Source organism: Pan troglodytes, chromosome 14 (assembly GCF_028858775.2).
Source record: "Pan troglodytes isolate AG18354 chromosome 14, NHGRI_mPanTro3-v2.0_pri, whole genome shotgun sequence".
Taxonomy (NCBI): Eukaryota; Metazoa; Chordata; class Mammalia; order Primates; family Hominidae; genus Pan; species Pan troglodytes.
In genome coordinates, this window is record NC_072412.2 from 116,189,118 (window position 1) to 116,195,148 (window position 6,031).

Here is a 6,031-nt window from a genome sequence, read left to right on the forward strand (position 1 = left end):
GCCACGTGTAATGTAAGGAGCAGAAAAAATGGCGCCCATGGCCCATCAACTCGAAAGCCCATTTGCATAATAAGATTAGGGTGGGGTGACCAGCCTTCCTGGTATGCTATGTAAACGCCATACGTGATCAAACCAATTTGTGAGCCCTATGTAAATCACACACTGCCTCCTCAAACTGGACTATAAAACTGGGCGCATTCACCACCAGCCAGTCTTTTCCGATTGGAGACCCCTTTCTCTATGGAGAGAGCTGTTTCTCTTTCTCTTCTCTTCTGCCTATTAAACCTCCCCTCCTAAACTCCTCGTGTGCGTCCGTGTCCTAAACTTTCCTGGTGCGCGACAACGAACCCCAGGGTATATACCCCAGACAACGTAGCTGCTTCAAAGCCACCAGGTCTGGATGCTTTGTTGTGGCAGCGCAGGAGGACTAGGGGGAAAAGAGGCCTCTGTTCTTGTTCCCAAGGAACAAGAATGGATGGAATGGCCATCCATTTGTGGGGAATCAAACATAAAGACCCACATGCATCATGAGACAGATGTGTGGACAAGCCTCGAGACATAGTAGGCATTGCGTGTGGTCCACACTGCCAAGGGCTGGAGTCAGGGAAAAGGGAGAGGGGGTGGACAACGTTCTCAGCACCCAGTTATGCTCAATAAATATCTGTAGCCTGAATGAGTCTGAAAACTTGAGCTGGAGGCAGTGAGGAATACAAAATCAAGAGATGTAAAGAGGAAGAAGTGTTCAAGCACCTTGGCTCACGCCTGTAATCCCAGTACTTTGGAAGGCCGAGGCTGGTGGATCATCTGATGTCAGGAGATCGAGACCAGCCTGGCCAACATGGTGAAACCCTCTCTCTACTAAAAGTACAAAAATTAGCTGGGTATGGTTGTGGGTGCCTGTAGTCCCAGCTACTCAGGAGGCTGAGACAGGAGAATCGCTTGAAGAGGGAGGCGGAGACTGAGTAAGCTGAGATCGCGCTACTGCATTCCAGCCTGGGTGAGACAGAGTTAGACTCCGTCTCAAAAAAAAAGTAAGAAGTGAAATATTTCAACGCGGGCACATCCACAAAACACCAGAAAAGGCAATGCTTTCACAGAGAAGACAAACCATCTTCTTTTCTCTCCTCGGTCAGAGACCATCTGATGCTCTAGACAGTGGCTGCAGTACTGACAAGACAGGCAAGTCAAGGAGGTAACAGTGGACGAATTTGCACAACTTAGAAAAGACCTGTAGGTATAATGTTAAAAACATTCAGCCCGGCGTGGCGGCCTGAGCTACTCTGGAGGCTGAGGTGAAAGGATTGCTTGAGCCCAGGAGTTCAGCTGCAGTGAGTTATGATCATGCCAATGAACAGCCACTGCACTCCAGCCTGGGCAACATAGTGAGACTGCAGCACTCCAGCCTGGGCAACATAGTGAGACTGCAGCACTCCAGCCTGGGCAACATAGTGAGACTGCAGCACTCCAGCCTGGGCAACATAGTGAGACTGCAGCTCTAAATAGTTTTTTTTTTAACTTTTTTTTTTTTTTTTTTTTGGAGACAAGGTCTGGCTCTATCACCCAGGCTGGAGTGCAGAGGCATGATCTCTGCTCACTGAAACCTCTGCCTCCCAGGCTGAAACCATCCTCCCACCTCAGCCTCACAAGTAGTGTGGACTACAGGCATACACCACCACGCCTGGCTAATTTTTGTTTTTTGTTTTTTGGTTTTTTTTTTTTTGTAGAGACGGGATTTCTTCATGTTGCCCAGGCTGGTCTTGAACTCCTGGGCTCGAGAGATCTTCCTGCCTCCGTCTCCCAAAGTGCTGGGATTACAGGTGTGCACCACTGTGTCCGGCCAGCAAGTACTTTGGAATAGTTCCTTATTCCGTCTGCAAAGGCTGTTCATAGGGCTTAGCAAGGGGAATTTGAACTGTTAAAAGAAAAACCTAAGCCTAAAGAATTAAACTATGGGGAAGGGCCAGGTGCAGTGGCTCACACCTGTAATCCTAGAACTTTGGGAGGCCAAGGCGGGCGGATTACCAAGGTGTGCCTATAATCCCAGCTACTCTGCAGTCTGCGGCAGGAGAATCGCTTGAATCTGGGAGGCAGAGGTTGCAGTTAGCAGGCCGTTAGGAAAGGTATTTGAGTCCTGTGACTTTCCACTATCCAGCAAATCATATCTGGTAGCTGTTATTCTCCTTATTAAACACAGATATCCATGTAGATAAGCATAATCTTCCCTTCATGCTTTTCCTTTCCTTCATTCATTTCCTTCATTCAGAGCCGAGATCGTGCCACTGCACTCCAGGCTGGGTGGCAGAGCAAGAGTCCGACTAAAAAAAAATGAAAATAATAATAAACTATGGGGAAGAATAAAGAAGGAATTGCCTACATTTAGAGGGAGGTAGAAGAACAAAAAGAGGAAAATATATAACTATTTTAAAACCTTTTTAACATAAGTCCTTCAAATCCTAGAAACTTGGGACTTGTGTGAGGGGAGGACCCTTCTCTCACTCTGTTATACTTTCTGAATGTTTTCAAAAGCACTGTAGACACGGTGATGCTTAGAACTGGGGGAGGCCAGGCCTCCTGGAAGAAGTTTGCTGAGGGCCCGTGGATAGAGAAGCAGAAACAGGAACACAGCCTGGGGCAAACATCGTGTGGATGATAGGCATCTCAAACACTGGAAATAAGTGAGGCTGCGGGAGCAAAATTGCTGGTTCCCCTGCTGAGCACACCTGCCCTGCTTGGAACAAGAGCAAAGATGTCTGGTGGGGGAGCCGATGTGAGATGGATGGATAGACAGGGCCCCCAGCCTGGGGGATGGGACCAGGGACCATTTGTGAGATAAACCCAGGTATTAGCCCAGGGCAGAGGCTCCCAGCTGACCTTAAAACAGAGGCAGCCCAGCTCCACCCAGCACTTCTTCAGCAGGCCTGGGCTGGGGGTCAGAGAACTCGCATTTCTAAGATGTTCTCAGACTGAGGGACCCAGTGGAAAAGCATCCTGATTACTGGGTTATAAACACCTGAAGAGTTCTGAAAGAAATGGGCCACACCCTCAGGATCCAAAGTCTTAAAGGAAAGCTGAAGAGGTGTCCTGTGAGTTCAGGGGCACCCCGGTGAAGCCTGGGGCTTAGAAAGAAAAGAAGTGTTTATACCAGGAGAGCAGAGAGCAAGGAGCAGGGAGAGGCCAGGGCAGCCCCCAAACCGGAGCCCGAGGCCGGACCCTGCCTCTGACGAGGAGCATGCCCGGCCACCATGCTGACCCCTGCATCCTTCTTTCTTTGTCCCTTGAAGCCCCTCAAAGTCCTTCCTGAGACACATCCCCTCCCAAGGCACACCCTGGAGGGTCTCGAGACTTGAAAATCAGTCAAGAAGCAGGCAAGGAGTGAGCTGATCACTGTAGTTAAAGAGATGGCACCAAAGACATTGTACAAAAGAGGGCAGGAAGATGTCCATGTGTCTGCACCAGACCTTCTGCACCAGTGAGGGATGCTGCAGGCAAAAGACAGGGCAGATGGCAAGAGGGTCCCTACCCAGACGCAGCACCCGGCAATGCCCAACAGAGCCGACCCCCTGCCCGTGTTCTGTGAGTCCACGTCGTCTGCATCAGGGTGCTGACGGCAAAGCCTCCGGGTGTCCCTCCATTGCAGGGTCTACTCCTGCAGTGTGGACAGCGGAGACGGAGGAAGTTCTCCCAAGTGCGGGGAGGTAGGCTCTGTGGGAAGCCCTTCACTCAAAGGCACACTCATGGTTGTGTTACCAGAGCAGCTGAAGAATTCAAAGTAGCTTCTTGGAACTTTAACTGTCTGGACCATGCTATAGTAAGGGCTAAGCTAACTTAAGAGCCAACCAAAAAAAAAAAAAAAGAAGAAGTGAAAAGGCGATTGATGTCAGATGTAAACCCAAGAGGGTAACACAGCAATGCTGAGACATCCGAAACAACTTCCTGTTAGCTGTCCAGGACCTTAACCCAGGTCTTAAGGGATCCTGTCTTTTTTAGTCTAAGGCAGTTGAATACTAAATTATTAAAACAGGTCTTATTTTGTGACCCTAATCATCGACAAGAGGCGCCTTTTGTTGTTGTTGACACAGAGTCTGGCTCTGTAGCCCAGGCTGGAGTGCAGGGGCGCATCTCGGCTCACTGCAACCTCCACCTCCCAGGTTCAAGTGATTCTCCTGCCTCAGCCTCCAGAGTAGCTGGGGTTAGAGGCACACGCCACCATGCCCAGCTAATTTTTGTATTTTTAGTAGAGACGGGGCTCCATCACATTGGCCAGGCTGGTCTCGAACACTGACCTTAAGTAATCCGTCCACCTCGGTCTCCCAAAGTTCTGGGATTACAGGTGTGAGCCACCGTGCCTGGCCGACGAGGCACTTTTCCCTCAAGTTAACAAAAGGAAAAGAGAAAAGAGAAACCTTTTGAAGACAAACAATAGATAATTGGGTGAAAGATGGATGAATTCTCTCCACGTCTGTAACTCCTAAGAAACAGAGGCCCTATGTTCTGCATGAGGACATATCCGTTGTTCACAATCCCCACACTCAGCTGAAAACCACAAACCCACCCAGAGGGATTGCCTTTCTTCTTCTCCATTTGGGTACTTGCTCTCCAGCTGAATTCCACTTTAATTTCATCAGTGAAGGTCAGTTCAATTGGCTAGACTGCAAGCTCTTTTCAGAATGTAAGGGAGGATTACTCTGTGAGAGATCTAATCATTTATTTTTAAAATACAGCACTTGACTAAGAAAAATTTCCTCTGCAATTAGGATTTTACCCACTTCTATGCGATGCACCGTATGTCATTTTCTAGAGTGGATCTAAAGTGCTGGAAGAAAAGAAACAAGAGTCACATCCACTTAAAAAGCCATATAAAAATTAAATTATGATGTGTTCACAACACAAAAGAGTAAGGAAAGAAAATAAAGAACTAAATTTAGTTTCTTTAGAGATAAACACTAAAATGAAATGATAGCACAACTGTAATTGCAAATGAATTTTCATTAAATGGTAGGAAGACTAAATCAGCTAATGGTTCAGAAGCAAAGATGCCCTTTGTTATGGGATAAATTGTGCCCGCCCCCCCAAAAAAAGATACTTTGAAATCCTACCCACCGTACTTCAGAGTGTGACCTTACTTGGAAATAAGGTTTTCACAGGGCAATCAAGTTAAAATGAGGTCATTAGTGTGGGCTTCCATCCAATAGGCGGGCGCCCTTAGTAAAGGGAGGGATTTGGACACAGCCACACTGAGACGAAGATGCCATCTACCAGCCCCAGCACACTGGAGGTGCCGGGAGCGGAAGAGAGGCTGGACAGAGGCTCCCACGCAGCCTCAGGAGGAGCCAACGCTGCTGACACCTCAGACTTCTGTCCTCCAGGGCTGGGAGACAAGGCGTTGACATTGTTCTAAGCCACCCGATTGGTGGTACTGTGTTTCTGCAGCCTCTGAGAACTAACATACCTTTAAAGATCCAGAGGATTTAGTAAAGCGTTGTGGCACATACTCAATGTGCACCGAAATTAGTCTTCCCTGTTAAAAAAGCCAAAATCCCTCACTAACTGTATGTGGATTCTGAGAAGGCAATAGAAGAGCATATTCACAATGTGAAGTAAGACACATCAGAGTTAGGTTTGCTGCACATTTTACAAATTTCAAGGACGCTAAACAATCAGCCACTGTAATTTTTCAATCAATTTTAGCAGAGGGGATCTACTCCCATCTCCTAGATAGAGCCACGCAGGTGTCACAGACTAGCTCACACGGCACAGAGACCCCCCCAAAATCTGCAGACAGGAACCACTCCTTAATTAAGATCTGAAGTGACTACTTACACATTAGGAAAAAAAAACAAAAAAAAGACCCAACAATAGCATTGGAAGATACAGTCATCAGACCTAATCCTCACAATAGCCTTGGGAAGTAAGCTTTGCCCTCCAGCTTTACAGAAGAAACCGATCGTGAGAGGTGATGTCCCCCACCAAGGACACCAGGCAGGAGCCACAGAGCTGAGCCACAGTTCCCACAGGCTCCACGGGTCCAAGC